This window comes from Lissotriton helveticus, chromosome 10 (assembly GCF_964261635.1).
Source record: "Lissotriton helveticus chromosome 10, aLisHel1.1, whole genome shotgun sequence".
Lineage (NCBI taxonomy): Eukaryota > Metazoa > Chordata > Amphibia > Caudata > Salamandridae > Lissotriton > Lissotriton helveticus.
In genome coordinates this window covers 333,774,535-333,791,510 of record NC_136071.1, presented here as the reverse complement: position 1 = coordinate 333,791,510, position 16,976 = coordinate 333,774,535, and positions in this window count along the sequence as shown.

Below are 16,976 nucleotides of genomic sequence, written 5' to 3'. Positions count from 1 at the left end.
CATTACAACGCATTGCGCTGGGGGGCGCTCTAGGATAGGGAATAAGTTTAATTTACTATCCAACACCTTCCCTAGTGTCCACGGGGACTGGAGTTGGAATAGTAAATTAAACTAGTCACTATCCAGCACCCCAAAGCGCTATGCATTGTAAAGGTTTGTGTTGTAAAAACCGCGTTGTAAAGGCATGCGATGTAAAAGCTTGCGTTGTAATGTCATACATCCAAAATTGATATCTAATTTTGCTGATGTGGTGAAGCCTATGAGAATGCTTTTGAAAAAAGGGTGCCTGTTGGAGTGGGTAGTGGAGTGTGAGTCTGCATGTAATAACATCAAGAGGTCCATTGTTAATGCACCTGCACTAGGCCATTTTGATGTCACAAAAAACCCATCATTGCAACTGAGCAGTGTAGGTCTTGGAGCAGTGTTATCTTAGAGGGTGAATGGGGAAGAAACAATATTTGGTTTCACATCGACTATAAGGAGATGTTCAATCATATTCAGCTATAGTGAAAGAGGCATTATCATGTTGTTGGGGCATACACCACTTCTGATATTATATGTGGGGATTACCCTTAGCTCTCAGAATGGACCACAAACCATTGTTGCACATATTGAAGTGTGGTCAGGGATTGGATAAGCAGTGTGACACCCCAAATAACAAGATGGGTGATGTCTGTCAACGATTTTAATTTTACTATAGAGTATATGAAAGGCAAGAAAGATACTGTGGCTGATTGTTTTTCAAGATTGCCAATAGATGTTTCACTCACACAAGAAATGGAGAATTAAATAATCTGTGTGGCAGGAGCATTTGCTCTTAATGAGGGTGAATGGAAAGAGGCTGCGGCAAGTGATGCAATGTATGGTGAGTTAAAACTGATCCTAAAAAATGGATGGTAACAGTCAGGTGCAAAGTGTGAAGGCATAAAGCAGTATGCTGTAGTACAAGATGAACTGAACATCCAAGGTTACACAATTCCAAGGCGTGATTTCATTGTTCCATCTAGCATGTTGAGGAGAAAATTGATCAAAATTGTGCATGTAGAACAATTAGGTAGAAGTATGACAATGGGAAGGTTGAGGAAATATTTTTGGTGGCCTAACATGGAGAGGTGGAAGAAGTGGTTAGAGACTGCAGTGCGTGTGGTTATAGTGACAAGTCCAAGTTGATTAGACAGTCGTCTTTAAAATGTATGGAACTACCGGGCAGGCCATGGGAGAAACTGGCTGTCGATTTTATTGGTCCAGTAGATAAACTATGAAGAAGAAATATATTTCTTGTAGTTCTAGTGGACTACTACAGTAATGGCTTGTGGTCAAGTCAATGGAAGAAAGTACCACAAGCAATGTCTTGAGGAGTGCCAAGAGTGTTAGTGCAATTTTTGTCGACATTCATGTCAGAGCTTTTGATGAGCTTGGGCTTCAAAGATGAAATGATAGCATTGTACCAACAACAGGACAATGGTCTAGTAGAAAGAATAAATTGCTTTATAACGGATAACATGCAATTGTCTTTGGCAAATGGTTTAATGTGCAAGAATGATTTGGATAAAATATTTTGGGTAAACAGAGTGACATCTCATTCTATGACTGGAGTATCTCCGTTCATTGCTCTCAAAGGCAGGGCACCAGTCACAAAGGGAATCTAATATGTGGCTATAAAACAAGAACCAAGTATGAGTGGATCACACAAGTATAAAAATGAGAGTGGCAGACTTGCAGAGAGCTTGTGAGTAAAATAATGATAATCTGAACGGGGTGAAGAATATGAATTTGAAGTGTGGAGATTGGGTGGTAGTGAAAAAAACTGGTTATGTAAATAAAGGTGAAAGCAAGTTCACCGAACCAAAGAAGATGATGAAAGTGAACAGATCAGTGGTCACTCAGGACAATTGGAAAGAATGGAGTTTTGGAAAATTACGTAAGGTACGGGAACCCGAAGAGTGCTAGGTGTATTTTTTTAAATTATTAGATATCAGATACATTGTCCTGTACTGTTGTGAATGTATCACATGTTTAAAATATCAATATTGATATATTTGTATTTTTAAATAGAATGTTGTGAGAGACCTAGTAGACTCAGATTCATTGGCCTCGGACTGAATGCCCCCCGAAGGATTGGCGTCCCTCTGTACTGCATGTGCTGCTGGGACATGTGTTATATCCCTGCAGATTAGGCTGTTCTATCAAACTTGGTCATGCTTAGAAACAGGATCAAATCCCGCCTTAAATGCAATGTACAGTTTACTTTTTAAAGACTGTTAATGCCTAGGGATGATCCACTTTGCTTTGCTATAATGTACAATCCTACCCAGTCATTTTAAGCAAGGTTCTGTTCGAGGAGATATCAACAAAGTTGGTATTACAATTTGTATTATCACTATATATCCCATTGCTATGGAGTCTTTTCTTGTAACCTGAACAACCATAGAACCCAAGGAGATTGAAATGCAGTTTCCACCATTACACTTTAATTAATGAAATGCATTTTAGTGCCTTGTAACAATGGTTTTGACAATTAATATTGCAATATTCTGTCAATCTGCATACTGAACTGTATACAACATTTTAATATTTCAAGCTTCTTTTCTCTATTAATTTGTAGATTTTGTCTGTTTAACTTCATGCCAAAAGGGGAGGGAAACCACTGATTAGCACACAAAGGAAAGCAGACATCGCCTTTGAAAGTTCAATACCAAAACTGGGATTGGATCCAATAAGAAACCATATCTACTCAGAGCACTTTGTTCATGGTTTTAATTGTAAAAATCCAAGGGCCTGTTATTAGAGTTGTGGCTTTGCAGTTTTATAACAATAAGGTTTGATTGTAGTGAAGTCTGTTCCAGGTTTGGCAGTTTATACACTGGAGAGCTTGGGCACGTGTCCCAAGGGGCAGGAAACATCAAGGTCAATAGAAATTCCATTGAAAGATGGGGCTTTTGCCAAACAGTGTTTTACTACCAGATTGCACTGATGATACTTTGTAATCAGACAAGCAGAAGGGAAAGTGGCACAGCAAGGGTGCCATGTAACTTAACAGATACAATCAAGGAAAATAGGACCCAACTGTTAGTTGGGTAGTATAATATATAGAATTAGAGGTGGGTGTTAGACCTGGCATCCTTGGTGTGGTTTCCCCAGACATTTTGCATTCAGACCTCGTGCGTTACTGTTTTTGCTGTCTTCTTTTTTGCTGGCTTTTGCATTAAAGTGCATGTGCTCAATACTTACAACATGGTAACATTGGCCTATCCACAATTGGCACATTTAATTTACTTATAAGCCCCTAGTAAAGTGCACTACATGTGCTCTGGGCCTGTAACGTAAATGCTTCTAGTGGGTTTGCAGCACAGATTGTGCCACCCACTGAGGTGGCCCTTTAAACATGCCTTACGCCTGCTATTGCAGAGACTCTGTGTGCAGTTTTAAACTGTCACGTCGACATGAAAAGTTAAGCAGCTTGCCTGGCAAACCTTATTTTTTTATTATACATAGGTCACCCTTAAGGTAGGCCCTGAATATCCCATGGGCAGAGTGCAGTGTATTTAAAAAAATAGCAGGACATACTTTTTAGGTTTCACATGTCCAGGTAGTGAAATACTTTTTAATTTGTTTTTCACTACTGCAAGGCCTATCTCTCCCATAGAATTACATTGGGATTGCCTTAATTAATTTTATAAGTGTAATTTTCAATTGCGAAGAGATGGGAGTTATGGTGAAGTTGCATTTTAAATTGCAATTCCGTCTCTGAATTCGCGTCTGGGGTGGGTGACTGCTGGTTTTGTGCATTCCTTCTTGACAGCCACACCTAAAGGGAGCTTAGGTGTGACTGATGGGTCATCCACATCCTGATGGGTCATCCTGGGCAGGATGGAAGGAAGGAGCTGACACTTACACCTGAAAGGGCTGTGTCTTGCCCCACACAAAGCACTGCATTCCCTGTGTAGTGAGTCTGGAACCATGGCAATAAAGGCAGGGGCTTGTGCACTTCAAAGGCATCTCTTTGAAATCTCCAGCACTTCAAAGGCCCAACTGGGTATTTGTAATAGATTTCTGACATCTTCAACTCAGAACACTTCTGGAACTGAGAACATTCTACCAGGAAAAAAGACTGGTGTGCTGCTTGTGGGACGTCCACTCTGCTGGACTGCTTTATTGTGCTGGACTGCTGCCTGCTGACCTCTTGCGTGGGAGTGAAAAGAACTGGACCTGCATTTTTACAGCCCAGAACCTAAGTATCTCCAAGGGCTTGTTTGCTTGCCTCCTGTTCTGAGGGACATCAAAGAATTCTCTTCAATGTACAAACAGCACCTGGACTTTGCTGCTGCAAGTCTTTCTTTGCAAAGTGCTGCTAACCTAATCCTGGGCCCTTGGAAGTGAGTGCAAAGTGCTGCATCTGCCAGAACCCACGCATCGACTCTGTTGCGTCCATCAGGACAAATGCATGGCCACTATTGTGCCGAGTCCGGTGATAACCTATTCAACTCAGCTAGTCTAGACCTTCAAGTTTCTTTGTTGTTTATATAGTTCTACTGGGGGTACTAACTTGAATGGTCGTTAAATATTTTCCCTCTGACCCTCCTCTGAAAGTTGTTGTTTTTCACTATTGCAGGAACCAGATCGATGCATCATATTTGTAACCACAATATCACCTCTGTGACCCCTTCTTTGGACCCAGTGCATCGCCGGCACTGCGTGGACAATATCAATGCATCGCATCTACAGTGCGGAGAAACCCAGCGCAACGCTCATGGAGCCGAAACATCACCGTCTATGCATGGAGAAATCCGGCACATCACCCCAACTGCGTGGGGATCACCAATGCATCACTCAGCTCCACCCCGCATCTCTTGGTCTGTGACCAGGATTAAGGTACTTTTGCTCAGGGGGCCCTGCATGAGTCATGTATCCTATCAATTCTCCATCGTGAGCGGCTTGAACACGTGACTTTGCCCCGGTCCAGCAGGACCAATCAACTCCTTAAGCACTGCATCTAAGTGCTATTTTTGCATTCATTCTTTAAAAAGTCATACCCAAGCTTCCTCTATTGAATGGATGTTGTTTTTTTTGGTCATATTTTATTCATAAAATTATTCTTTATTTTTCTAAATTGTTGTGGTGTATTTTTGTGGTGCTTTAACTGTGTTACTTTTTCATGTGCTGCACAAATACTTTACACATTGCCTCCTAAGTTAAGCCTGACTGCTCTGTGTGAAGCTACCTGTTAAGTTCAATCCAGTAGTCTCGATGTGTTAGAGGTTAATTTATTAAGCACAATTCTTTAAAGGCCAGCACAGCATTAGCAGCTCCGCACAGCTGCTGCATCCAGTAACCAACCTCCTCGACTGATCACCGATGACACCTGGGGATTCCAAGTGTTATCAGGGGTGTAGTACAAAGAGCACAAGCCATTTAAAGCTATACAAATTAAAGTGTAGACACAACACTACCAGAGGGTGAGCGCAGGATAAATCAGGGTGTTTTGTGACTTACCCTGACTAGGATTATGGTTCATGCTTAGACAGGGTGCATACCTTTGCCAACCAGAAACCCATTTTCCTACAGTGGGTAACACTGAATTCCGGGGATTGATTCTCACAGAGGAGTGACATCAAATAGACAATGAGAGCGAAGGTCGAGTTGTCTATGATGTAGCTCAGAACCCCGAAATGATAAACATACCCATAATTCACCTTTTACTCATCTATAATTTTACGTTATGTACGGCCCCCCCTAAATCAACTACCCTGGTTTCAACTTTTATGTAGCGGCAGAGGAATAATAGGGAAGTCATACATAACATGCTACTGCCTCCCTGACCCTAATGTGAAAAAATACCTTACCTGCCATCCTTAACCAACCCCCACCAACTTCTTACCCTTCTTTTCCCTTCTGCAGCTGTGTATTCTACTTTCAGTTAAACCAGACAAGCAGCACTGCACTGACAGGCTCCCAGACTCTGTCAGCCTGACCTGGAAGGCCTTTATGATGTAGCAACATTGGGCAATGGATTTTGTTATTGTTGTATGGTTATTTCTCTATCTTCTTACTTCCCCTGCTCTCTGGTCAGTCTGTGAGGAATGTTGTACATGTCATAGAATGTTGGATGGGTGAACTGATTCAGTTGGTGACTGAAGGCTGAGCTGCCAGGAGGACAGCTCCTGGTGGGGCGTATTTACAGAGATACTTACTGCCTTACTTTACATCCTGGCTTCAACATCATATTTCTGTAAACTTGTTTTACAATAAATACTTACTTGAAACTACAACCTCTGGACCCTTTTATCATTGTAACATTGGCGACGATTTGGATTACAAAACCTGCGTGGATTCTATTTCAAAGGACTTACTTCTCTAGAAATGCTTCTACAGCAAATTATATATTTTTAAAAGACTGCAACTACTTCAAAGAACCCAAGCTTGTACCTACTCAACAATATCTGTTGGCAGCCCCAGCCCCAACAGTGACAAAGACACCGTCAGCCTCAACTCGGGCATGCCAATTTTCTACTCTAGCTTGGTGAGTCTCTTTCTCTTTTACTTCCTTGCCGAGGTTTCTCTATTCACTGAACGCTTGCTGTGGGTTATTGGATTATTTATTCATCAAGTGAACCTGCGATACCATATTCTACACCTTCTAGTATAATTCTTACTGATTCTCAACTGACCTGATCACCCAGTTGCAGTTTTCTGGACTTTGGTAGCAGCGTTTATTTTTCATTCATCTACAGTGAAGTTAGACTTTGCTTCTTTTGTGTGGGACATGCATATCGTCATTCTCTGCAACTTTTGATTGCTTAATACTTGGTGTGGAAACCGGGTTAGACACAATGACACCATTAATTTGGGATTCCTGGTTATTTGGAGTGCGAGAAAGAAATACCGGCTTATCTTTCCTCCGAAGTAAAGAAGTAGTTGCATTTTTTAAAACTGTTCCCGTGATTCAAAACAACCATATTTTCATGATTCAAACCAACGATATGCCCGTGATTCTAACCAACTATATTTTCGTGATTACAACTTTCCTGGTTCATTTCCAAGGTACATTTTTCTCTATCTATATTGTTATACTGCGCCATAAAAAACGGTCACTTTCTGTGGCGCAGCGAGAGCCTTACCTTTTAAATGTGGCCTCACGTACCTTTCATCGTTCCTCAGGTCTTCTGCTTTGATGCTGCCTGTCAGGTATTACTTTGCGGTGACGCCGGGAGCCATCCGTCATTGGCACTGTTGATGTGTGTACTCAGTTTGCCAATCGCGCGTCCCTCCGTGAACTTTGTTGCATGCATTCTTTCTTTTGGAGTTGCCATGACGCTCCGGATTCATGGCCATTTCGACCTTCTTCGTATGTGACAAAGGTATTTCTGCAATGATTATTATTTACAACTATGCAAGAAACGTGCCTCCATTTTGCGCCTTCATGGTTGTGAGGTTGTGAGTTCTTCTTGTCAGCTTGCATCCGGCGCGAACTCTACAGTTCTTCAGCGACGTGCACGCTAATTTGATTATTTAAATAATGCGCATCTTACTACAGCGATTCGCACGCTATTTGTTAAGTATTAAATACAGTGCGTCACAGTACTGCAACGCGCAATCGCGTTGCCCAGCTGTCGTTAACATTAATATGCAGTGTGCCAGCCACTTTCACATGTTCTGGACTGTCAATAAAGTTATATTGACTGTGTCTCTTTCCGATGTCATCTCTAAGGTTCCTGGCTCCTCATCTTCATTTCAAGGCCTCTTCCGGTCTGTCAGACAATGGTGACAACTTTATTTATGTTAGTTCTTTATCTTCCTACATTTGACAGCGGTGACTACTTTTCTTATTTTAGTTTGTTGTTTTATTATTGCTTGTAATAATAATAATATTTGTTGATGATGTACATTACATGTATGCCTTTTACAATTTTAATGCAATTTAATTTTAGATTGCAGCAGGTATTACTATTAATATGGTTTAATATGTGAGTACAATTTCATTTATAATACAGCGCTGATTATTTCCTTTTAGGATTATCCACAAGAGTACTATGTATTCTAGAGATAAATGGTACCAGTTCTTATGTTATTCTAGTTAAATTTTAATGACTCATTCTAAGTGCAATTTTCATTTGACGATGCATGATGCAGTTATGATTGATAGTGTTTTTTTTAAGTATTCAAACTTATGCATGCTTTATGAGTGGACATTATTTGTCTACGGTTACCGGTTTAAAATGATATAAATGATATTTAAGTAATTCAAACTTATGCATGCTTTATGAGTGGACATTATTTGTCTACAGTTACCGGTTTAAAATGATATAAATGATATTTAAGTTATTCAAATTTATGCATGCTTTATGAGTGGACATTATTTGTCTACGTTTACCGGTTTAAATGATACTTTTTTTTACGTCATTCTTTGAAATCAGTACTGTTTTATGATAGTTATTTTAGAGCTCTAATAATATTATTCTCTTCCTTTAGCGCAAAAGTTTCCTGTACATTTCCTGAGTTTTTCATTCTCTGTGGTTCAGTGCACGGAACCCTGTATTTAAAGTTGATGCCAGATTTTCATTCTTTATGCGTTTGATTTCTTATTACTGGCAAATTGAATTCATGTTTTTGTATTGCTTGGTCGTACTCCTGTTCAATGTACATATTCTCTTCTCTTTTCTCACTTTGTAATGGAGTTTTCTCTTGAATTCTCCTGTTGGGAGTACTTCTCTTATTTTTTTCTCTTCTTAGTGCTTTTGTTCGTTGGTTACTCTCCACCCTGGTCCGGCCAACTGGTGTGTGTTGTTGTGTCCGAGAACTCTTCACTAACTTTCCTTCATTTCTTTTTTTTCTCTATTTCTTGTAAGTGTTTTACTCGTTCTTTTAGCATTAAAGGGAGAAGATGTGTGCTCTCTTATATTCAAGCTTCATGGTTCTTTCATTCGATTTTCTTCTCATTCTTCTATTCTATTCTGTTTACATTTCTGCTTTCATTTGTATACTGTTCATTACATTTAGCATGTTTTATTCATTCTTTGATTCTTCATTTTTGCTTTCATTGGTTTACTGTTTATTACATTTAGCATGTTTTATTCATTCTTTGATTCTTCTTTTGTTTTTGTTTCAAGTGTAAAGAAGGGGGATATGTTGTATGGTTATTTCTCTATCTTCTTACTTCCCCTGCTCTCTGGTCAGTCTGTGTGGAATGTTGTACATGTCATAGAATGTTGGCTGGGTGAACTGATTCAGTTGGTGACTGAAGGCTGAGCTGCCAGGAGGACAGCACCTGGTGGGGCGTATTTACAGAGATACTTACTGCCTTACTTTACATCCTGGCTTCAACATCATATTTCTGTAAACTTGTTTTACAATAAATACTTACTTGAAACTACAACCTCTGGACCCTTTTATCATTATAACAGTTATCAACCATTGTTATATCATTGAAGTGATTCACCAGATTTAGAATCTGGTATAAACTATAGAAGGACATGTGTACACAACAGAGGCCATGTTATATAGGGCTTCCACATTACTCCTATGAAACGGCGTAGATGTTATAAGAAGGGACAGGTGATTTAAGGGGCCATACATAACATAAAATTATAGATGGGTAAGAATTGAATTACGGGGCTGTTTTTTGCCTCGGGGTTCCGAGTGACATCATAGACAACTTGAGCCACGCTCTTGTTGACTATTTGATGTCACTCAGAACCCTTCTGTGAAAAACATCCCTGTAATTCTGTTACCCACATATCATTCTATATGTTATCAACTGCTGCTATGTCATAGCATTAGGTAATGAGATTCAAAAAGTGAAATTAATGATAGTGGCTCTTTATGAGAAACATATGTAACAAAGCAATAATTAGATTTCTGTGGCCCGTCATGATTCTACCTCTGGTGTTATGGCAGCTGCTGTAACATTGATAGCCACGCTCCTTGTTTTACTTCATTAACATGAGTCAGGGTGCACCTCTCACAGCTTGGATTGCCCCTCCTTGCATAATATCATATCTCTCTTACTATTCAGATTCCCAAAAACAAGCCTTTCTAAACCTTTCTCTCTGACTCTTCCTCCCTCCACCTCCCTTTTACTCATCGGAAGCCTCCTCCTACTGCTATGAGCTCCACAACAAGCAAACAAAAAAAATGTATAAATCCTTCCCTCTTCTATCCCTCCACTATCCTTTTCAATCCAAATAACAGACTAACATGTCCACCACTCAAAATAATTTCATATCTCACTATATTAATTCACCAGTAATCCTTTTTTGGTTTCGAAGTAGTGTGCTACTCATCAAACAAGCGCTTCAACACCCCATCAGGGGGTAGCAAGCATTATATAAATGCAAACCTTTTTCGCTCTTCTATCCCTCCACTATCCTTCTCAATCCAAATAACTGACTAACATACCCACTACTCAAATTACTTAATATTTCACTCTACTAATTCACCACTAATCCTTTATTGGTTCCAGGGTAACGTTCTACTCGCTGATAAAGCGATTCGATGCCTTGTAAGGTGAGGTAAGTGTTAAATAAATGCAATTACAATACAATACAATACTATGTAGTAGAGGTGCCTTGGGCCCTAATTTGAGGAAAGAAAATGTCTTGCTTTTTCCATGGCTGAATTTGAAAAGACATATATTTTATGTTTAGTTGGCCACTCGTGCTGATGAACCCCAGTGCCACTGCATTTGCTGTACTAATTATGGCTACACCGATCACTTGAGTGAAAAGTGACAATGTAATGACAGCTTGTAAACTGGGAAAAACAATGATTCAGTGAGACGCCAACGTTCTCCCTTGCATTCACAAATGTGCTCAGTAAGTTTAACAGTGCATGTAAATAAAAATAAACTGCCCTGTAACATTCAAACCGAGGGAGAGCAAGTGAGCCATTAGCCAGTTACAAATATTAAACAATTCATAGAAAACCATGAGTAATAGAAATGCCTCAGCTACTATTTCTAAATAATTGGGAAATTTTAGGGCAGGAGTTCCTTTATATTTTGTGTTCTATTAAGAGCTTAGTCACAATTGGGTGTATTTCCTAAAGATGTGAGATGTTTCATTACCATAGCTAGGGCTCTGTATGTTATTAAACTACCAATAGCAGTGTTTTCCACTTTTCCTACAATTAGAATCTCGCATTGTGTTTTTTCTGCCAACTAGCGCTATTTCATCTTGAATGCAATTTAGGGCAGAAAATGGATATGCTGTTCTCTCCAGAGTTACCTTAGAACCCTTGTCCTTCTTAACTTTGAACTAGATGAGTTTGGCGATGATTTTTGTTGCAACAAGTTAAAAGGGTAACAAAAGACCTGGGGGCATATTCTCAAGGTTTTATCGCCGAGTTATCAGCCCTTATTCACAACCAAAGTGGCAATAAATATATCGGCCCAATCACAGGCTGGTGCTTACAGCCCACATCACCAGTTTATCTGCGATAGCAGCCGCAAAAAACATCACCCCAGATGACACCGGCAACTGTCGCTAATGAGATGCAGAGTAGGCGTTCCCGTGCAATAAAGCCGCGACAACACCACTCTGCAACATTCTCAACGACCAGCCAGATCGGCGATAAGAACCTAAAACAGGCGATAAGGCACGTTAGCAGCAGGAAATGAACACCTGCTCTGGCCTGGGGCAAAGTTGGACGACAGCCAGCACCAGAAAAGGGAACCCAGGCCAGAGCCACACCTGAAGGGCAACAGATGCCATGGAGCCACTGATCATGCAGCTGAGAGCCCCAACAGGGCCACAACACCCACCGCCACCACCCCCAGGACCCCCCCGGGCACCCCCTCTCGGGCAAAGACATGTCACATCAACTTTACGAAATCATGTACAAAATAATTCGCCTGATGTCGCACAATCACAACAGGTAACATGCATGTGTCGTCACAAAAATGAGCATCACACATTCACCTTTGAATTACCAAACAAAACCTTTTATTTAAAAAACTCAAAGCAACAATTTTGAAGACTGATGGCAGGTCTCCTCGGGACAATCTGTAGGTCACAGCCTGCAAGACGAAATTCCAGATAAGGAGGTGTGTCATGCGCACATCAAAGGACAGAGAGAGAGCGAAAGAGAGAGAAAGCGAAAGAGAGAGAGAGATGTACAGAGAGAGAGAAAGAGAGGGAGAGAGAAAGATGGAAAGAGAGGGAGAGAGAGAAAGACAGAAAGAGAGGGAGAGAGAGAGGGAGAAAGACGAAAAGAGAGGGAGCGAGGGAGATAGAGAAAGACGGAAAGAGAGGGAGAGAGAGACAGACTGAAAGAGAGGGAGAGAGAGAAAGGCGGAAAGAGAGGGAGAGAGAGAAAGATGGAAAGAGAGGATGAGAGGGAGAGTGAAAAATACAGAAAGAGAGGGAGAGAGGTACACAGTAAAAAGAAGAGAGGGATAGGGAGAGAGAGTGCCAACACTGCGCACCCAGGCTTCACTGCTCACCTGCTGGCACCGGTGTGTCTCCAACCACGTGCCGGTATAAAGGGCAGTTCACCAGGTCCCTCATCTGAAACAGATCCCTCATCTGAAACAGAGTCCAGATACATGAATGGCAGAGTACATACAATTGCATCATCACCTGTCTGCCCCTCCGCTCCCAGGCAGCTACACACCAGCCCCTCCCGCCGCCCAGTGCTGCATGCCCGCCCCTGCGCACCCAAGCAGCTTCACCCCAGACCCTCCTGCCACCCAGCGGTGCATGCCCACCCCTGCACACCCCGCAGCTGCACCCCAGCCACTTCCGCCGCCCAGCGGTGTATGCTGGCCCTGCGCCCACGGCAGCTGTACCCCAACCCCTCCAGCCACCCAGCGGTGCATGCCCAGCCCTGCGCACCCAGGCAGCTGCACCCCGGTCCCTCCCGCCGCCCAGCGATGCATACCCATCCCTGCGCATCCAGGCCTCACTGCTCACCTTCCGCCACTGGCGTGTCTCCAAGAGGGCCCACTATGTGCCGGTGCAATCCCCAAGCCCCAAGCCCGGGAACCATGAACATGGCACCCTCCACATCATGCAGCCCCACTCCGTGGGCCACCAGGTCTCACACTTGATTCTGGGTCTTGATTTCGCTATGGCAGAGGACATATCAGTGCACACGGCATCATCGCATGCTGCACACCCGCTCAGTCCTTTTAGGTGCCACTAATTCTGTGACCCATGAGGCAACGCCACGTGGCGGTAGGCCAGCACTGCTCACTTGCTCAGGCCCACACTGAGGTACAGCAGGGCTGACAACAATCATCACAGTCTGGACCGCCAGGATGGGGCATCATCACAGGCTGCACACCCACTCAGCACTTAAGGTACCCCTACCTCAGTGCACCAAAAGTCACCGTCCCGTGGCAGTGTGCCTGTGCCAGCCGCAGTGTTTCTGGTGCCACCAAGTCTGTGCCCAGCAAGTCATGGACCCTCTATGATTGAGTATCGTAGTGCGGACGCCATCATGTCACCTCCGGGCCTGGGGAATGTGATGTTGCAAGGCCCTAGGCCCTCAGGCATAAATAGTACCCACACAGATACACCCAGAGAGACAGCGGAAATGGCGTCGAGCACGTGCGCCCGGCCCTTTTTATTGGCAGGGTCACATGTCCTGTGACGCGTGTGCTGGATGGGTGTGGTGTAGGTGTAAACCAGCCGTGAGGGAGTGGCTGTGGCATACTGACAACTAGAGCTGTGATCAGCAGGTCACTACAAGGAATACCTAGGACATGTAGCATTGTCCCCCCCAGTGAGCGTAAGCAGAGTGGGCTGGCCTGGCGTATGCCAGTCCAGCGTAAGGGTTTGAACAATGTCCCCGAGGCTCTGGGCGTGGTTCCGTATTGGGCTGGATAAGGAAGTAACTAATGTGTGTGTCCCTGTTGTTGCGTCAGTGTCATTCGGCAATGTGTCACCCTGTGACCCAAGTCCAACGACATGAGCAACATGGACGTAAGGGGGAATCAATAACCCTACATTCATCCGTACTTCCACACTTGAAAGACCATAGACATCACACATCTGCGTGATTATGGATGTTTAATGTCCATTCAGTGGAGTGTTGCAGCTGGAGCAGTACAGGGTCATGCAAACCCCGCTTTGCAATGTTGGCCCATGGAGGGCAAGCCATAGTCCTTCAGGGAATGACTAGTCCAAAGGAAGAGGACGAGTTCAGTCCGCAGTCTGATTGCTGTGTCATTGGCGATCAAAACGGATATGGCAGTCCATTTCAAGGTCCAAGGTGAGTGTCGCTGAGCGTATCGGGGACTGTGGGAGGTGATGATGCAGAGGGCAGAACCAAGAAGAAACCGGCCATATGGTGGAGAAGAATGCTACTGCGTCCTTCGTACCATGAAGGCAGGTTCATCCACTGCTGTTTCATGTGCCTCACGTGTGGGTGGGGGTGTTCTGTCTCCTGCACTGTGTGGCGCTGACACTTCAGGGGGCGGAAATGTGGATGTAGTGGTAGCAGCAGCATGCATCAGCGCCAGGCCTTGTGGCAGCAATGCCATGAGGATTGTCTTGAGGTCAATGAGGAACCCAGCTACCTCTCCCTGGTATGCAGCCGTGGCAGCCGCTCTTTCCACCTGCGTCCGCTCCATGGTCTCCATTAACCTCTGCATGTGTCCTAACTCCCGTGTGATATCACTATATCCACTCTGACTGGACAGTTGTTCTTGTCTCTGAGTCAGGGCTCCAGCGATGTCGGCCATGGATCATTAGAGAGCTTGGAGTGGACTGTGGGTGTCCGTTAGGGACTGTGAGTGGTCACTGATGGGACTTAGACACCCACGTATGGCATCTAGTTTGGCTGCCATGTGGTCGAACCCCACCCACACCTGTTCAGACAGATACTCCTGGAACCCAACACACAGCTTTGGAAGGCCATGTGTTCTTCATGGGGGTCCTGGGTGGCAGCCGTGGTGGTGGGTGCTACCTGCTGTGTGGTCCGTGCAGGGGGTGGGGTCTCCTCATAGCAGCTGGGGTGCCCTACCCCTGGAGGTGGACTGCGGAGGTTCTCCACGAGCTGTTGGAAGGTGTCGAAGGTGTGGTGGTCCTCTTCGTCATCAGAGAAGAGAGATTCGGGCTGCTCTGCAGGAGGTGTTGGACTTCCCTCTGCAATGTGATGGGGAGATGCAGTTTAACATTGTATTCACATGAATGTTGACGCATTGTACATGTTTACATACAGAATGCATAACATGGTACATTGTGACTGTTTGGGATGAGCTGCCAATTTGATGTGGGACAGTGGACATTTCAACGGCATCACGGATGTGTGTTTGTACTTGTACATTATGGAAGGAAATGGGAGGACCCCCTCTAATAAAGTATGCTTTTTAAGGTCAGGGAGAAGAGGGGAAAACAACAACACACTGTGATAAGCTCCCTTGTGCCCTATATTTCTTTTTCCATGATTCAATTATTAATTCAAATAAGGGCTATACATAAAGTAAACCAAGATAAAATCAATGAACATCTACACATTTATAGTAGTTTACATTTGTTTATTTATTTTCTTTATTTTATCAAAATTATTTTATACCATTTTTTATCATTTGAACACATCAGAATTCATATTCTCAGCGTAGACAAATATCTTTACAATTAAAAATTGTTTTTCCATATTACAACATCATAACCCCCAGGTAGAGAAACACCACAAACATACCAACCAACTCTCATACATTTATACCTCTTATAATACATTCATGCCTCAATAACAACTGCATATATCTGTACAATATGAGACATAGTGTTGTTTTCAGTCTCTGTGACCCTTTAGAACAACTGCATATAGCCTTGGTCAGCGTGTTTCGGTGGTATACAGAGCAGAAGAACACCACCTTCATCAGGACCCGCCAGATAACAGACCAGTGTTCTCTACACCCTGAGGATTCCTTAAAAAATATATAAGTACAATAAATTCACAGCCCATGAATTAACAATAAAATGATATCAATTGGACCAACTTACAAAACTGCAATGTGTAAATAACATGGGATTGAATCCAAATGTGCCACATACCACCAAAACAATAGTACAAATCACCGAAATCACTGAAAATTGTGCCCTAACCATTGTGAAATTTCCATCATTATTCCACCCCAACTTACTAAGGGCAGAATAAATAACTGAGAAACCTCCTAATAGTCACACTACCAAGAATAGTATTTACACCATCACCAAAGAATACAAAAAAAAGACGTATTTTTCCTTGTTCAAAATGAAACACACATAAGGGTGCACCATTCATTACTCCTGAGTGTGCGTTTAAGGTATGGAATAATGCCAGAGCTATTCTTACAATTGCAACCCATATCAAGGTACTAACTGTTACTAACACTCCACCAATGATGGCAGAAGATATATATTAATCAACCTGTTGCATACAGGATGGCAACAGCTCTCTGTCAAAGAAAGAGTAAAGCCATATTTTAACATCAGTGGCAGTTATCCCTCTCTGGGACCTGCCACAAAATAAGGCGTCTTACCCAAATCATTCAATGCAATATGTGTCAAAGTAAAACACGATGTAAATCTGTAGTCAATGAAGTAGTCCTATAGGGGGAACATGAAAGAGGTTATTTTACAATGAAGGCTTACGTCAGGTTCAAACATAGCCACTAACTACCATTATACTATATAGCATCATGAATCCTTACATTATACCTTTTGTGTTTGTTTTCAAAGTGCCTTGATGTAATTTCTTCCCATCATTAATAACACCATTAGGGCATCATCTTGGAATGGAATGTGAAAGCACGCCTCGTACAATGTATCCAATTGAAGCTGAAAGAAAAGAAGGATGGTACGCGCTATCACAAGGTGTTACTATATTGTGCCCAACTTGGACCACTTGAATCCAAAATTGATTTTATTGAGGAAGCTATACGCACACCCATATATCAGAAAATCAGACTTAGTACACCAATCTATCCTCACTATATCAGACACTAAGTTAGCGTAGTCTACATCTATCAGCCGACACTTTAACATATATTT